Source organism: Bubalus bubalis, chromosome X, assembly GCF_019923935.1.
Source record: "Bubalus bubalis isolate 160015118507 breed Murrah chromosome X, NDDB_SH_1, whole genome shotgun sequence".
Taxonomy (NCBI): domain Eukaryota; kingdom Metazoa; phylum Chordata; class Mammalia; order Artiodactyla; family Bovidae; genus Bubalus; species Bubalus bubalis.
In genome coordinates, this window is record NC_059181.1 from 122,734,128 (window position 1) to 122,751,787 (window position 17,660).

Genomic DNA, 17,660 nt, shown 5'->3' on the forward strand with positions numbered 1-17,660 from the left:
TCTCGAGTGGAAGCACAGAAATCTGCTCTCCTCTCGAGTTGTGCCGGGTATCTCTTGGAGCACATTCAGTGGCCTAAAGGGATTCAAGGCTCCTGTGGAGTTTTGAGAGAGGACTCGGGATTGCTCTCTAGGCCCTGCAGGAAAAGAAGGGCCTCATCTCGCGATGATGGGGGAATTTCGTGGTTTTTTTTTTTTTTTTTTTTTTTTTTGAGCAGCGGTGTGAGTGTGGGTTTTCTCACGAGTTACGACGGGGAACTCAGGGAGGCTCTCGTGTGGAGCCAGGGAAGTCCAGTCTCCATTCTAGTTGAGAGGGGACGCACGGCATTGCTCTCAAGTCACAGTAGGGGAATCCGGCATCAAGATGCATTGAAGAGGGAATCTCGAGTTCTTTCTCGAGTTGCGGCAGAAAACCCTGGGTTCCCTCGATTTGTGCCCGTGACCTCAGGGAGCTTCTCAGGGTGCCTATGAGAAGTCAGCTATACTGTGGAGTTGGGAGGGGTCCCTCGGAACTCCACTGGGTTTAGTGGGGAGAAGGGGCTCATGTTAAGTGGTGCCGGGAAACTTGTTGTTCCTCTAGAGTGAGACCTGTATGTCTGGGAACTTTTTGAGTTTCATCAAGGGTGTCAAGTACGTTTCGAATTTCTAGAGGGAACGTGGGAATTTTCTTGAGATGCTGCAGAGGGAAAGGGCTTCATCTCATGATGACAGGGAAACCTCGTGGTTTTTCTCGAGTTGCAGCGGGATTCTCTAGTTACGACAGGGAACTCAGGATGCCTCCTGTGTTGGCCCTGGGAAGTCCAATCTCCATTCGAGTCGGGAGGGAGAGCTGGGGATTGCTCTCTAGTCACTGTCGGGCAAATTGACCTCATCTAGGCTTGTGTCCAGGAAATACGTGTTCCTCGCCTGTGGCGACAGGTATCTAGGGGTTGCATGCAAGATTCACTCGGGAATCAGGCCTCGTCTCGCATGATAGTAAAGAAATCCGCTCTCCTCTCGAGTTGCGATGGATATCTCTTGTAACCCATTGAGTGGCCTAAATGGAGTCAAGCCTCCTGTGGAATTTTGAGAGAGGACTCGGGATTGCTCTCAAGTCTCTGCAGGAAAAGAATGGCCTCATCTCGCGATGACGGGGGAATCTCATGGTTTTATTCGTTCTGCATCCCGAGTGTGGGGTTTCTCACGAGTTACGACTGGGAATTCAGGGAGCCTCTCCTATGGAGTCAGGGAAGTCCAGTCTCCATTCGAGTTGTGAGGGGGAATGCGGCATTGATCTCGAGTCACGGCAGGGGAATCGGGCCTCAAGATGCACTGAACAAGGAATCTTGAGGTCTTTCTTGAGTTGCGGAAGGAAACCCTGGGATCCCTAGACTTGTGCCAGTGACATAAGGAAGCTTCTAAGGGTGCTTATAATAAGTCAGGGATACTGTGTAGTTGGGTGGGGCCTCTCGGGACTCCACTGGGTTTGGTGCAATGGAATAGAGCCTCATCTCTATTTGAGGGGGGGAAACTCAGGGTTCCTATCCATTTCTGACTTTGATCACAGGGTTGGAACAGGAGAGTCAGGCCTCGTCTAGTGTTGAAGAATGGATCTCTGCTTGCCTCTCGAGTTGTTCACGGGGTGACAGGCCACTTGTAGAGTTGTATTTGGAACCTACAGGTTTTTTCCTTGTCGATGCAACTGGGGTGTCAGTGCCCCTTCGTGTTGTGACTTTATCCACAGGATTACATTCGAAGAGGTGTCCGGGCATCAGGTTCGTATCAAGAGTGGACGGGGAAATCAGTGTATTTTGGAATGTGACACGACCCACGAGGCTACGTCTCGAACTTCGTTGTGAGACCGGCCTCCTCCTGAGGTGCGACGGGAAGGTCGGGATCCCTTTCCAGACAAAGCAGGGGAATAGACCCTCATGTGGAGATCAGGAGGGGAGAAGGGGCTCACATTAAGTCATGCCGGGAAACTCGGTGTTTCTCTCGAGTGAGACTGGTATGTCGGGGGCCTTTTTGGGTTTCATCAAGGGTGTCAATTACTGTTTCTAATTTCAACAGGGAACTTGGGATTTCTCTTGAGACGCTGCAGCAGGAAGTGGCCTCATTTCAAGATGACGGGGGAACCTCGTGGTTTTTCTTGGGTTGCATCAGGAGTCTCGAGTTACCACTGGGAACTCTCGGAGCCTCTCGTGTGGCCCCAGGGAAATCCAGTCACCATTCAAGTTGCGAGGGGGAGCTCGGCATTGCTCTCGATATGGTGCAGGGGAATCTGGCCTCAAGACACCTTGAAAGGGGAATATCATGGTCTTTGTCAAGTTGGGGCAGGAAACCCTGGGTTTCCTCGACTTGTGAAGGTGACCTCAGGGAGCTTCTCATTGTGCCTATTGGAAGTCAGGAATACTGTGGACATGGAAGGGGCGTCTAGGACTCCATTTGGTTTGGTGCAATGGAATAGGGCCTCATCTTGAGTTGAGACGGGAAACTCAGGGTTCTTCTCCATTTCTTGCTTTGGACACAGGGTCTCTGCAGAGTTGAAACAGGGGAGTCAGGCCTCGTCTTGTGATGAGGTTGGAACTCCACTGGCCTCTTGAGTTGTTCACAGGTTGACAGGCCACTTGTCAAGTTCTATTTGGAACCTGCAGGTTTTTCCGGACAATGCAACTGGGGTGTCAGTGCCCCTTCGCGTTGTGACTTCATCCACAGGGTTACATTCGAAGAGGTGTCCGGGCATTGGGTTGTTTTCAAGAGTGGATGGGGAAATCAGTGTCTTTAGGAATGTGGCATGACCCACGAGGCTACCTCTCGAATTTCTTTGTGAGACTGGCCTCCTCCTGAGGTGCGACAGGAAGGTCAGGATCACTTTCCAGGCAAAGCAGGGGAATCAACACTCATGTTAAGATCAGGAGGGGAGAAGGGCCTCAGATTAAGTGGTGCCAGGAACCTCAGTCTTCCTCTCGAGTGAGACTGGTATGTCAGGGAACTTTTTGGATTGCATCAAAGGTGTCAAGTACCATTTCAAATTTCAAGAGGGAACGTCGGATTTCTCTTGAGATGCTGCAGCAGGAAGGGGCCTCATCTCATGATGATGGGGAAACCTTGTGGTTTTTCTTGAGTTGCGGCGGAAATCTCGAGTTATGATGGGGAACTAAGGGAGACTCTCGTGTTGGCCCAGGGAAATCCAATCTCCATTCGAGTTGCCAGGGGGAGCTGGGGATTGCTCTCGAGTCACTGCAAGGCATATAGACCTCATCTAGGCTTTTGTCCAGAAAATCCATGTTCTTCTCCAATGGCAACAGGGATCTCGGTGTTAAATTCAAGGTTCACCCGGGAAGTCAGGCCTCATCTCGTGTGGAATTTAAAATCAGTTCTCCTCTGCAGTTGTGACGGGTATCCCTTGGAGCCCATACAGTGGCCTAAAGGGAGTCATGCCTTGAGAGAGGACCTGGATTTTCTCACTAGGCCCTGCAGGAAAAGATGGGTCTCATCTCGCGATGACGGGGGAATCTCATTGTTTTTTTCGAGCTGCCTGCGAATGTGGGGTTTCTCATGAGTTACGAAGGGGAACTCAGGGAGCCTCTCGTGTGGCCCCAGGGAAGTCCAGTCTCCATTATAGTTGCGAGGGGAAGAATGGAATTGGTCTCGAGGCACTGTAGGGGAATTGGGCCACAAGACACGTTGAAGAAGGAATCTCGAGGTCTTTCTGGAGTTGCGTCAGGAAATCCTGGGTTTCCTCGACTTGTGATGATGACCTCAGGGAGCTTCTCATTGTGCCTTTTGGAAGTCAGGAAGACTGTGGATTTGGGAGAAGCCTCTCAGACTCCACTGGGTTTTGTGCAATGGAAGAGCACCTCATCTGGAGTAGTGGCGGTAACCTCAGGTTTCCTCTCCTGTTTTGACGTGGGACTCGGGATGTGTATGCCGTTTCAAACTGGGAGGTAAGTCTCGACTTGTGTGAAGGCTTGGAACTCTGCTTTCCTCTCTAGTTGTCTAAGGGGTTTCAGGCCTCCAGCAGAGTTGAATTTGTGACCTGGGGCTCCTTTCTTATTAACAACCAGGGCATCAGAACTCCTTCGTGTTGTGAGTTGATTCTTGGATGACATTAGAATAAGTGCAAGAAAAGCAGGCCTGATCTCTAGTGGATGGGGAAATCAGTGGCTTTTGAATTGTGACAATGCCCCAGAGTTCCCCTCCAGTGTCAGGTAGATACCAGCCTCCTCTTGAGGTGCGATGGGGACGTCGGCATTCCTTTCCAGGTGAAGCAGGGCAATCGACCCTCATCTCGACTTGAGGTGGGGAAAACAAGGCTCTTCTTGACTTGTCGGGGAATTTCAACATTCCTCTCGAGTGGAAACGGCTATCTCAGGAAACTTCTGGAGTTTCATAAAGCATGTCGAGGACCCTTTCGAGTTCCATGGGAAATGTGTGCTTTCTTTGAAAACGCTGCAGCGTAAAAGGGCCTCGTCAAGCGTGCAGGTGAGAATTTCATCGTTTGTGTGGAGTTGTGGTGGGAAGCTGAGGGTTCCTCACAAGTTGCCTGTCTACCTGGGGGACCCCTCGTGTTTTCTCAGGGAAGTCAGGTCTCCTTTGGCGTTGGGAGGGCCAGCTCGGGATTCCTCGCGCATCGCTGCAGGGATGAATAGGGCCTCATCTCGAGATGAGGTGGGAACCTCAATTTTCCTCTCCATTTCTGACCTCGATCACAATGTCTCTGCAGAGTTGGAAAAGGATAGTCAGTCCTCGTCTCGTGATGAGGTTGGAACTCCGCTTGCCTCTCGAGTTGTTCACAGGGTGACAGGCACTAGTCAAGTTGTATTTGGAACCTCCGACTCTTTCCGGACGATGCAACTGGGTGTCAATGACCCTTCGTGTTGTGACTTCATTGTCAGGGTTACATTCGAAGAGGTGCCCGGGCATCGGGACCTTTCTTGAGTGTACGGGGCAATCGGTGTCTTTCGGAATTTGGCATGACACAGGAAGCTTCCTCTCGAGTTTCAGTGTGAGACCGGCCTCCTCCTGATGTGGGACGTGAAGATCAGAATCCCCTTCAAGACAAAGCTGGAGAATCAACCATCATGTCGAGGTCAGGAGGGGAGAAGGGGCTCAGATTAAGTGGTGCCGGAAAACTCAGTGTTCCTCTCGAGTAAGTCCAGTATGTCGGGGAACTTTATGAGTTGCATCAAGAGTGTCAAGTACCGTTTCGAATTTCAAGAGGGAACGTTGGATTTCTCTTGAGATGCTGCAGCGGGAAAAGGCCTCATCTCACGATGACAGGGGAACCCTGTGGTTTTTCTTGAGTGGCAACGGGATTCTGGAGTTATGACGGGGAACTCAGGGGGCCTCTAGTGTTGGCCCAGGGAAGTCCAATCTCCAGTCGAGTTGAGAGAGGCAGCTGAGGATTGCTTTCCAGTCACTCCAGGGCAAATAGACCTCATCTAGGCTTGTGTCCAGAAACACCGTGTTCCTCTCGAGTGGAGACAGGAATCTCGGGGTTGCATTCAAGGTTCACCCTGGAAGTCAGGCCTCCTCTCGAGTGGAAGCAAAGAACTCCGCTCTCCTCTCGAGTTGCGACTGGTGTCTCTTGGAGCTCATTGAGTGGCGTATAGGGACTCAAGCCTCCTGTGGAGTTATAAGAGAGGACTCAGGATTGCCTCTAGGCCCTACAGGAAAGAAGGGCCTCAACTCGCGATGACTGGGGAATCTCGTGGTTTTTTTGAGCTGTGGCACAACCTGTGGGGTTTCTCTCGAGTTATGACGGGGAACTCAGGGAACTTCTCCTGTGGCCCCAGAGAAGTCCAGTCTAGTCATGGCAGAGGACTAGGCCCTCAAGACGCATTGAAGTGGGAATCTCGAGGTCTGTCTCGAGTTGAGGCTGGAAACCCCAGGTTCCCTCGACTTTTGACGGTGTCCTTAGTGAGCTTCTCAGGGTGCCTATGGGAAGTCAGGTATACTGTAGGCTAGGAAGTGGCCTCTCGTGACTCCACTGTGTTTAGTGCAATGAAAGAAGGCCTCAACTTGAGTTTAGGCAGGAACGTCAGGGTTCCTCTCCTGTTCAGAGTTAGGTCTCGTGCTGTGTATGCTGTTTCAAACAGGGAGTCAGGTCTCGACGTGTGTGGAGTCATGGAACTCTACTTTCCTCTCGAGATGTAAAAGGAGTCAGTCCTCCAGGCGAGTTGAATTTGAGACCTGCTGCTCTTTTTGGATTAGCAACCAGGGCATCAGAACTCCCTTCATGTTGTGAGTTGATTCTTGGCTGACATTTGAATCGGTGAAAGTGAATCAGGCCTGTTCTCAAGTGGATGGGGAAATACATGTCTTTCGAATTTTTACAAGGCCCCCGTGTTCCTCTGCAGTGTCAAGTAGATACCAGCATCCTCTTGAGGTGCGACGGGGACGGCGGCATTCTTCTCCAGACGAAGTAGGGCAATCGACCCTCATCTTGACTTGAGGCGGCGAAAATGAGGCTCTTTTTGAATTGTGGCAGGAAACTCAGCGTTCCTCTCCAGTGGGTACCTGTATCTCGGGAAACTTCTGGAGTTTCATAAAGTGTGTCAGGGACACTATCGAGTTCCAAGGGAAACGTGGGCTTTCTTTGGAAATGAAACAGTGTAAAAGGGCGTCCTCAAGCGTGCAGGGGAGAATTTCATAGTTTGGGTGGAGTTGGCGGGAAGATTAGGGTTCCTCTGTAGTTGTGTGTCGACCTGGGGGACCACTCGTGTCTCCTCTGGGAAGTCAGATCTCCTTTGGCGTTGTGAAGGGCACCTCAGGATTCCTCGCTCATCGCTGCAGGGGTCAATAGGGCCTCATCTTGAGTTGAGGTGGGAAACTCAGGGTTCCTCTCCATTTCTGACTTCGATCGCAGGGTCTCTGCAGAGTTGGAACAGGAGAGTCAGGCCTCATCTTGTGTCGAGGAATGGAACTCTGCTTGCCTCTCGAGTTGTTCACGGGGTGAAAAGCCACTTGTCGAGTTGTATTTGGAACCTGCAGCTTTTTCCAGATGATGCAACTGGGGTGTCAGTGCCCCTTCGTGTTGTGACTTCATCCTCAGGGTTACATTCCAAGAGGTGTCCGGGCATCAGGACTTATCTTGAGTGGACGGGGAAATCGGTTTGTTTCGGAATATGGCACGACACACGAGGCTTCCTCTCGAGTTTCAAGTGAGTCCAGCCTCCTCCTGAGGTGCGACGGGAAGGTCGGGATCCCTTTCCAGACAAATCAGGGGAATCAAACCTCATGTCGAGATCAGGAGGGGAGAAGGGACTCAGATTAAGTGGTGCCAAGAAACTTGGTGTTCCTCTCGAGTGAGAATGGTATGTCAGGTAACTTTTTGAGTTGCATCAAGGGTGTCAATTACCGTTTCAAATCAAGAGAGAACGTGGGATTTCTCTTGAGAAGCTGCAGCGGAAAAGGGCCTCATCTCATGATGACAGGGGAACCTCGTGGTTTTTCTCGAGTTTTGGCAGAATTCTCGAGTTATAACGGGGAAACCAGGGAGCCTCTCGTGTTGCCCCAGGGAAGTCCAATCTCCATTTGAGTTGCGAGTGGGAGCTGGGGAGTGCTCTCAGTTCACTGCAGGGCAAAAAGACCTCATCTAGGCTTGTGTCCAGAAACTACGTGTTCCTCTCCAGTGGCGACTGTGATCACTGTGTTGCATTCAAAGTTCACCCGGGGAGTCAGGCCTCATCTCGAGTGGAAGCAAAAAACTCCGCTCTCCTCTCGAGTTGCGATGGGTATCTCTTGGAGCCCATTGTGTGGCCTAAAGGGAGTCAAGCCTCCTGTGGAGTTTTGAGAGCAGACTCGGGATTGCTCTCTAGGCACTGCACGAAAAGAAAGGCCTCATCTCGTGATGACAGGGGAATCTCGTGGTGTTTCAGAGCTGCGGTGCGACATGTGGGGTTTTTCTCGATATACGACGGGTAACTGAGGGAGCCTCTCGTGTGGCGCCAGGGAAGTCCAGTCTCCATTCGCCTTGTGAGGGGGAGCGCTGCATTGCTCTCGAGTCATGGCTGGGAATCAGGTCTCAAGATGCGTTGAAGGTGAATCTCAAAATCTTTCTCGAGTTGAGGCAGATAACCCTGGGTTTCCTCGACTTGTGACGGTGACCTCAGGCAGATTCTCAGGGTTCCTATGGGAAGTCAGGAATACTGTGGAGTTGAGAGGGGCCACTTGGGACTCCACTGGGTTTGGTGCAATGGAAGAGGGCCTCATCGTGAGTTGAGGAGGGAACCTGAGGTTTCCTCTCCTGTTCTGAAGTAGAACTCGATCTCTGTATTACGTTTCAAACAGGGAGTCAGGTCTCAACTTATGTGAAGGCATGGAAAGCTGCTTTCCTCTAGAGTTGTCAAAGGGGTTTCAGGCCTCCAGCCAAGTTGATTTTGGGGCCTGGGGCTCTTTTCTGATTAGCAACCAGGGCATCAGAACTCCCTTCGTGTTGTGAGTTGATTCTCAGCTCATTTTCGAATCGGTGCAAGGGAATCAGGCCTGATCTTGAGTGCATTGGGAAATAGTGGCTTTGGAATAGTGGCAAGCCCCCGGGTTCCCCTTCAGTGTCAAGTAGATACCAGCCTCCTCTCGAGGTGTGTCGGGGACATCAGCATTCCTTTCTAGGCGAAGCAGGGTAATTGACCCTCATCTCTACTTGAGATTGGGAAAACGAGGCTCTTCTTTACTTGTGGCGGGAAACTCAAAGTTCCTCTCGAGTGGGACGGGTATCTGGGGAAATTTCTTTAGTTTTGTAAAGCGTGTCGAGGACCCTTTTGAGTTCCAAGGGTAACGTGGGCTTTCTTTTGAAATGCTGCAGCATAAAAGGGCCTTCTCAAGTTGCAGGGGAGAATTTCATATTTTGCCTGGAGTTGTGGCAGGAAGCTGGGGCTTCCTCTCGAGTTGTGTGTCTACCTGGGGGAACTCTCGTGTCTCCTCAAGGAAGTCAGATGTCCTTTGGCATTGCAAGGGTCACCTCGGGATTCCTCGCACATCGCTGCAGGGATGAATAGGGCCACATCTCGAGTTTAGGCGGGAACCTCAGTGTTTCTCTCCATTTCTGACTTCAATCACAGGGTCTCTGCAGACTTGGAACAGGAGAGTCAGACCTACTCTTGTGTTGAGGAATAGAACTCCGCTTGCCTCTCGAGTTGTTCACGTGGTGACAGGCCACTTGTCGAGTTGTATTTGATTCCTGTGGCTTTTCCCGGCCGATGCAACTGGGAGGGCAGTGCCCCTTCGTGTTGTGACTTTATCCTCAGGGTTAGGTTCGAAGAGTTGCCCAGGCATCGGGACTTATCTTGTGTGGTCAGGGAAATCGGTGTCTTTTGGAATGTGGCACGACCCACGAGGCTTCCTCTCGGGTTTCAATGTGAGACTGGCCTCCTCCTGAGGTGCGATGGGAATGTTGGAATCCCATTCCAGGCAAAGCAAGGGAATCGACCCTAATGTTTAGGTAAGGAGGGGAGAAGGGTCTCAGATTAAGTTGTGCTGGGAAACTCGGTGTTCCTCTCAAGTGAGACTGGTATGTCGGGGAACTTTTTGAGTTGCATCAATGGTGTCAAGTACCATTTCGAATTTAAAGAGGCAACGTGACATTTCTCTTGATACGCTGCAGCGGGAAAGGGCCTCATTTGTGATGACGTGGCAACCTCGTGTTTTTTCTTGATTTGCAGTGGCATTCTTGAGGTACGCCAGGGAACTCATGGAGCCTCTAGTGTTGGCCAAGGTAAATCCAATGTCCATTCGAGTTGCGAGGGGGCACTGGGATTTTCTCTCGTGTCACTGCAGGGGAAATTGACCTCATCTAGATTTGTGTCCAGAAACTCCGTGTTCCTCTCCGATGTCGACAGGGATCTTAGGGTTGCATTCAATGTTCACCCGGGGAGCAGGCCTCTTTTCGAGTGGAAGCAAAGAACTACGCTCTCCTCTAGAGTTGCGACCAGTATTTCTTGGACCCACTGAGTGGCCTAAACAAAGTCAAGCCTCCTGTGGAGTTTTGAGAGAGGACTCGGTATGGCTGTCTAGGCCCTAGAGGAAAAGAAGAACCTCATCTCGCGATGACGGGGGATACTCACGGTTTTTTTTGAGCTGTGGAGCGACGTGTGGGGTTTCTCTCCATTTATGACGAGGAACTGAGGGAACCTCTCACATCGCCCCAGGGAAGTGCAATATCCATTCGAGTTAGGAGGGGGAGCTGGGGATTGCTCTCGAGTCACAGCAGGGCAAATAGACCTCATCTAGGGTTGTGTCCAGAAACTTCTTGTTCCTCTCCAGTGGTGACAGGGATCTCGTGGTTGCATTCAAGGTTCATCTGAGGAGTCTGGCCTCATCTCGTGTGGAAGCAAGGAACTCCGCTCTCCTCTTGAGTTGCAACGGGTATTTCTTAGAGCCCATTGTGTGGCCTAAAGAGAGTCAGGCCTCCTGTGGAGTTTTGAGAGAGGACTTGGGATTGCTCCCTAGGCTCTGCAGGAAAAGAAGGGCCTCATCTCGTGATGACGGGGAAATCTCCTGGTTTTTTTCAAGCTGCAGCACAACCTGTGGGTTTTCTCTCGAGGTATGATGGGGAACTTAGGGAGCCTGTCATGTGGCTCCAGGGAAATCCAGTCTCCATTCGAGTTGAGAGCAGAAGCGCAGCATTGCTCTTGAGTCAGCGCAGGGGAATCGGTCCTCAAGATGCATTGAAGGGGAAATCTCCAGGTCTTTGTCGTGTTGTGGCAGCAGGAAACCATGGGTTCCCTCGACTTGTGACAGTGACCTCAGGGAGCTTCTCAGGGTGCCTATGGGAAATGAGGAATACTTTGGAGTTGGGAGGGGCCTCTCAGGATTCCACTGAGTTTGCTGCAATTAGAGAGGGCCTCATCTCATGTTGAGGCGGGAAGCTCATATTTGCTCTCCGGTTCTGACGTGGGTCTCGGGCTGTGTATGCCATTTCAAACAGGGAGTCAGGTCTCGACGTGTGTGGAGGCATGGAAATCTGCTTTCCACTCGAATTGTCACAGGGTTTTCAGGCCTCCAGGTTAGTTGAAATTGTGACCTGGGCCTCTTTTTTAATTAGCAACTGGGGCATCAGAACTCCCTTCGTGTTATGAGTGGATTCTCGGCTGACATTCGAATTAGTGCAAGGGAATCAGGAGTGATCTCGTGTGGATGGGGCAGTACGTGGCTTTTGAATTGATACCAGACCCCCGGTTTCCCCTCCAGTGTCAAGTAGATACTAGCCACTTCTCGAGGTGAGATGGGGACATCAGCATTCCTTTCCAGGAGAAGCAGAGTAATAGACCCTCATCTGGACTTGAGGAGGGGAAAATGCTGCTCCTCTTGACTTGTCGTGGGAAACTCAGTGTTCCTCTCAAGTGGGGAGGGGTATCTGGGGAAATTTCTGGACTTTCCTAAAGCCTGTCAAGTATCCTTTCCAGTTCCATGAGGGAACGTGGGCTTTCTTTGCAAACACTGCAGCGTTAAAGGGCCTCCTTAATTGTGCAGGGGAGAATTTCGTGGTGTGTGTGGTGTTGTGGCAGGAAGCTTAGGGTTCCTCTCAACTTGCGTTTCGACCTGGGGGACCGTTCATATCTCCTCAGGGAAATCAGGTCTCCTTTGGCGTTGCGAGGGCCACCTCGGGATTCCTCATGCATCGCTGCAGGGATGAATAGGGCCACATCTCGAGTTGAGGCTGGAACCTTGGTGTTCCTCTCCATTTCTGACATTGATCTCGGGGTCTCTGTGGAGTTGGAACAAGGAAGTCAGGCCTCGTCTTGTGTTGAGGCACGGAACTCCACCTGCCTTTCGTTGTTAGTGTCACGTCAGTGGTGTCAGGCCACTTGTCGAGATGTATTTGCACCTGCGACTTTTTCCGGAGGATGAAACCAGGGTGTCAGTGCCCCTTCCTGTTGTGACTTCATCCTCGTGGTTACATACGAAGAGGTGCCCAGGCATCGGGACTTACCTTGAGTGGACTGGGAGATCGGTGTCTTTTGGAATGTGGCACGACCCACGAGGCTTCCTCTTGAGTTTCAATGTGAGACAGGCCTCCTCCTGAGGTGCGACGGGAAGGTCGGGATCCCTTTCTAGACAAAGCAGGGGAATCGACCCTCATGTCGAGATCAGGAGGGAGAAGGGGCTCAGATTAAGTTGTGCCTGAAAACTCGGTGTTCCTCTCGAGTGAGACTGGTATGTCGGGGAACTTTTTGAGGTGAATCAAGAGTTTCAAGTACCATTTTGATATCAAGAGGGACCGCGGGATATCTCTCGACATGCTGCAGTGGGAAAAGGCCTCATCTCCCGATGACAGGGGAACCTCGTGGTATTTCTCGTGTTGTGGCGGAATTTCGAGTTATGACGGGGAACTCAGGGAACCTCTCGTGTTGCCCCAGAGAAGTCCAATCTCCATTCGAGTTGGAGCTGGGGATTGCTCTCGAGTCACTGCAGAGCAAACAGACCTCATCTAGGCTTTTGTGCAGAAACTCCGTGTTCCTCTCCAGTGGCAACAGGGATCTTGGGGTTGCATTCAATGTTCACCCAGGAGTCAGGCCTCGTCTCTAGTTGAAGCAAAGAACTCCACTCTCATATCGAGTTGTGACGAGTATCTCATGGAGCCCATTGTGTGGCCTAAAGTGAGTCAAGCCTCCTGTGGCGTTTTGAGAGGGGACTCGGGATTTGTTTCTAGGCCCTGTAGGAAAAGAAGGGCCTCATCTTGCGATGACGGGGGAATCTTGTGGTTTTTCTGGAGATTCGGTGGGATTCTCTATTTACCACGGGGAACTCAGGGAGCCTCTCTTGTTGCCCCTGGGAAGTCCAATCCCCATTCGCGTTCGGAGGAGGAGCTGGGGATTGCTCTCGAGTCACTGCAGAGCAAATAGACCTCATCTAGGCCAGTGTCCAGCAACTCCGTGTTCCTCCCCAATAGCGACAGGGATCTCGGGTTTGCATTCAAGGTTCACCCGGAGAGTCAGGCCTTGTCTTGAATTGAAGCAAATAACTTTGCTCTCCTCTCGATTTGCGACGGGTATCTCCTGGAGCCCATTGAGTGGCAAAAAGGAAGTCAAGCCACCTTTGGACATTTAAGAGAGCACTCGGGATTGTTCGCTAGGCCCTGCAGGAAAAGAAGGGCCTCGTCTTGCGACGATGGGGGAATCTTGTGGTTTTTCTCAAGCTGCGGCACGACGTGTGGGGTTTCTCTCGAGTTATGACGGGGAACTCAGGGAGCCTCTCGTGTGGCCCCAGGCAAGTTCAGTCTCCATTCTAGTTGCGAGGGGGAGTGCAGCATTGCTCTCGAGTCACGGCAGGGGAATCGGTCCTCAAGACTCCTTGAAGGGGAATCTCGAGGTCTTTCTCAATTTGCGGCAGGAAACCCTGGGTTCCCTCGACTTGTGATGGTGAACTCAGTGAGCTTCTCATGGTGCCTACGAGATGTCAGAAATACTGTGGAGTTGGGAGGGTTCTCTTGGTATTCCACTGGGGTCGGTGCAATGGAAGAGTGCCTCAGCTCGAGTTGAGGCAAGAACCTCAGGGTTCCTCTCCATCTCTGACATCAAACTCAGGGTCTCTGCGGAGTTGGAACAGGGGAGTCTGAACTCATCATTTGTTGAGGCATGGAACTCCGCTTGCCTCTCAAGTTGTTCATGGGGTGTCAGGACACTTGTCGAGTTGTATTTGAAACCTGTGGATTTTCTGGAGGATGCAACTGGGGTGTCAGTGCCCCTTCATGTTGTGACTTCATCTTTGGGTTTACATTCAAAGAGGTGCCCGGGCATCAGGACTTACCTTAGGGGAAGGAGAAGTTGGTGTCTTTCGGAATGTGGCACGATCCATGAGGCTTGCTCTCGAGTTTCAATGAGAGACCGGCCTCCTCCTGAGGTGCGACGGGAAGGTCGGGATTCCGTTCCAGACAAAGCAGCAGAATCGACCCTCATGTTGACATCAGGAGGGGAGAATGGTCTCAGAATAATTAGTGCTGGGAAATTCGGTGTTCCTCTCGAGTGAGACCAGTATGTTTGGGAACTTTTTGAGTTGCATCAAGGGTGTCAAGTAGTGTTTCGGATTTCAAGAGGGAACGTGGGATTTCTCTTGAGATGCTGAAGTGGGAAAGGGCCTCATCTGGTGTTGACGGGGGAACTTTGTGGTTTTACTCTAGTTGCGGCAGTATTCTGGAGTTACGATGGGAACTCAGGGAGCCTCTCTTGTTGCCTCAGGGAAGTCCAATCTCCATTTGAGTTGCGAGGGGGAGATGGGGATTGCTTTCGAGTCACTGCAGGGCAAATAGTTCTCATCAAATCTTGTGTTCAGAAACAACGTGTTCCTTTCCAGTGCTGACAAGTATCTCGGGGTGGCATTTAAGGTTTACCCGGGGAGTCAGGCCTCATCTCAATTTGAAGCAAAGAACTCCGCTTTCTTCTTGAGTTACCATGGGTATATCTTGGAGCCCATTGAGTGGCCTAAAGGGAGTACAGCCTCCTGTGGAGTTTTGAGAGAGGACTCAGGATTGCTTTCTAGGCCCTGCAGGAAAAGAAGGGCCTCATCTTGGGATGACGGGGGAATCTCGTGGTTTTGTTCGAACTGTGGTGTGATGTGTGGGGTTTCTCTCGAGTTACGATGGGGAACACAGGGAGCCTCTAGTGTTGCTCCAGGGAAGACAAATCTCCATTAGAGTTCCGAGGGGGAGCTGGGGATTGCTCTCGTGTCACTGCATGGCAAATAGACCTCATCTAGGCTTGTGTCCAGAAACTCCATGTTCCTCTCCAGTTGTGACAGGGATCTAGGGGTTGCATTAAGGTTCACCCGGGGAGTCAGGCCTCGTCTCGAGCGGAAGCAGAGAAATCCACTGTCCTCTCGAGTTGTGCCCAGTATCTCTTGGAGCTCATTGAGTGGCCTAAAGGGAGTCAAGCCTCCTATGGAGTTTTGAGAGAGGACTCGTGATTGCTGTCTAGGCCTTTCAAGAAAAGACGGGCCTCATCTCGCGATGACAGGGGAATCTCATGGTTTTTTTCAAGCTGTGGCACGACGTGTGGGGTTTCTCTCAAGTTATGACGGGGAACTCAGGGAGCCTCTCGTGTGGCCCCAGGGAAGTTCAGTCTCCATTCGAGTTGCGAGGGGGAGCACGGCATTACTCTTGAGTCATGGCAGGGGAATCGGGCCTCAAGACGTGTTGAAAGGGGAATCTCAAAGTCTTTGTCGAATTGCGTCAGGAAACCCTGGGTTCCCTGACTTGTGATGGTGAACTCAGGGAGCTTCTCAGGGTGCCTATGAAAAGTCAGGAATGCTGTGGAATTGGGAGGGGCCTCTTGGGACTCCACTGGATTTGGTGGAATGGAAGATGGCCTCATCTCGAGTTGAGGCGGGAACCTCTGGGTTCCTCTCCTGTTCTGACTTAGGTCTCGGGCTGTGTATGCTGTTTCAAACAGGGAGTCAGGTCTCGACATGTGTCAAGTCCTGGAACTCCGTTTTCCTTTCAACTTGTCAAAGCAGTTTCAAGCCTCCAGCCTTACTGAATTTGGGACCTAGGCTCTTTTCGAATTACCAACTGGGGCATCAGAACTCCCTTCGAGTTTTGAGTTGGTTCTCGGCTAACATTTGAATCACTGAAAGGAAATCACACGTGATCTCGAGTGGATGGGGAAATACATTGCTTTCGAATTTTGAGAAGGCCCCCGGGTTCCCCTGCAGTGCCAAGTAGATACCAGCCATCTCTCGAGGTGAAATGTGGACGTTGGCGTTCCTTTGCACGGGAAGTAGGGCAATCGACCCTCATCTCGACTTGAGGCGGGGAAAAAGGGGCCCTTCCTGACATGTGGTGGAAAACTCAGTGTTCCTCTCAAGTGGGGACGGATATCTTGGGAAACTTCTGGGGTTTCATAAAGCATGTCGAGAACCCTTTCGAGTTCCAAAGGAAACGTGGGCTTTCTTTGGAAACACTGCAGCTTAAAAGGGCCTCCTCAAGCCTGCAGGGGAGCATTTCGTTGTTTGCGGGGAGTTGTGGCGGGAAGCTTAGGGTTCTTCTCAAGTTGTGTGTCGACCTGGGGGGCCACTCGTGTCTCCTCAGGGAAGTCAGATCTCCTTTGGTGTTGCAAGGGGCACCTCAGGGATTCCTCACGAATTGCTGCATGTATGAATAGGGCCTAATCTGGAGTTGAGGTAGGAATCTCAGGGTTCCTCTCCATTTCTGGCTTTGATAGCAGGATCTCTGCAGAGTTGGAACAGGAGAGTCAGTCTTCATCTTGTGTTGAGGAATGGAACTCTGCTTGTCCCTGGCATTGTTCACGGGGTGACCAGCCACTTGTCCAGTTGTACTTGAAACCTGCAGCTTTTTCTGGATGATGCAACTGGGGTGTCAGTGCCCCTTCGTGTTGTGACTTCCTCCTAAGGGTTACATTTGAAGAGGTGCCCGGGCATCAGGGCTTATCTTGTGTGGATGGAGAAATCGGTGTCTTTCGGAATGTGGCACGACCCACGAGGCTTCCTCTCGAGTTTCAGTGTGTGGCCAGCCTCCTCCTGAGGTGCGACAGGAAGGTCGGGATCCCTTTCTAGACAAAGCAGGGGAACCGACCCTCATGTCGAGATCAGGAGGGGAGAAGAGGCTCAGATTAAGTTGTGCCAGGAAACTTGGTGTTCCTCTCAAGAGAGACTGGTATGGTGGGGAAAGGTTTGGATTGCCTCAAAGGTGTCAAATACCATTTCGAATTTCAAAAGGAAACGTGGGATTTCCCTTGAGATCCTGCAGTGTGTAAGGGCCTCATCTCTTGATGATGTGGGAACCTCGTGGTTTTTCTCGAGTTGCGGCGGGATTCTCGAGATACGATGGGGAACTCAGGGAGCATCTAGTGTTGCCCCAGAGAAGTCCAATCTCTATTCGAGTTGTGAGAGGGAGCTGGGGATTGCTCTCGAGTCACTGCAGGGCAAATAAACCTGTTCTAGGGTTGTGTCCTGAAAATCCGTATTGCTCTCCAGTGGCGACAGGGATCTTGGGTGGCATTCACGGTTCACCCAGGGAGTCAGGCCTCGTCTCGAGTGGAAGAAAAGAACTCCGCTCTCCTCTCGAGTTGCGAAGGGTATTTCTTGGAGCCCATTGAGTGGCCTAAGGGAGTCAAGCCTTCTGTAGAGTTTTGAGAGAGGACTCGGGATTGCTCTCTAGGCCCTGCATAATAGAAGGTCCTTATCTCGCGATGACGGGGAATCTAGTGTTTTTTTTTTTTTTTTTTTTTGAGCTGCGGTGCGAAGTGTGGCGTTTCTCTTGAGTTACGATGGGGAACACAGGGAGCTTCTCATGTGGCCCCAGGGAAGAGAGTCTCCATTCGACTTGCAAGGGGAAGCGGGGCATTGCCCTCGAGTCACAGGAGGGGAATAGGGAGTCAAGACGTGTTGAAGGGGGAATCTTGAGGTCTTTCTTGAGTTGGGGCAGGAAGCCCTGGGTTCCCTCGACTTGTGATGGTGACCTTAGGGAGCTTCTCAAGCTGTCTATAGGAAGTAAGGAATACTGTGAAGTTAGGAGCGTCCTTTCGGGACTCCACTGGATTTGGTGCGGTGGAAGAGGGCCTCATCTCGAATTGAGACAGGAACCTCAGTGTTTCCCTCCTGTTCTGACGTGGGTCTCGGGCTGTGTATGCCGTTTCAAACAGGGAGTCAGGTCTCGACGTGTGTGGAGGCATGGAACTCTGCTTTCCTCTCATTTTGTCAAAGGGGTTTCAGGCCTCTGGCCGAGT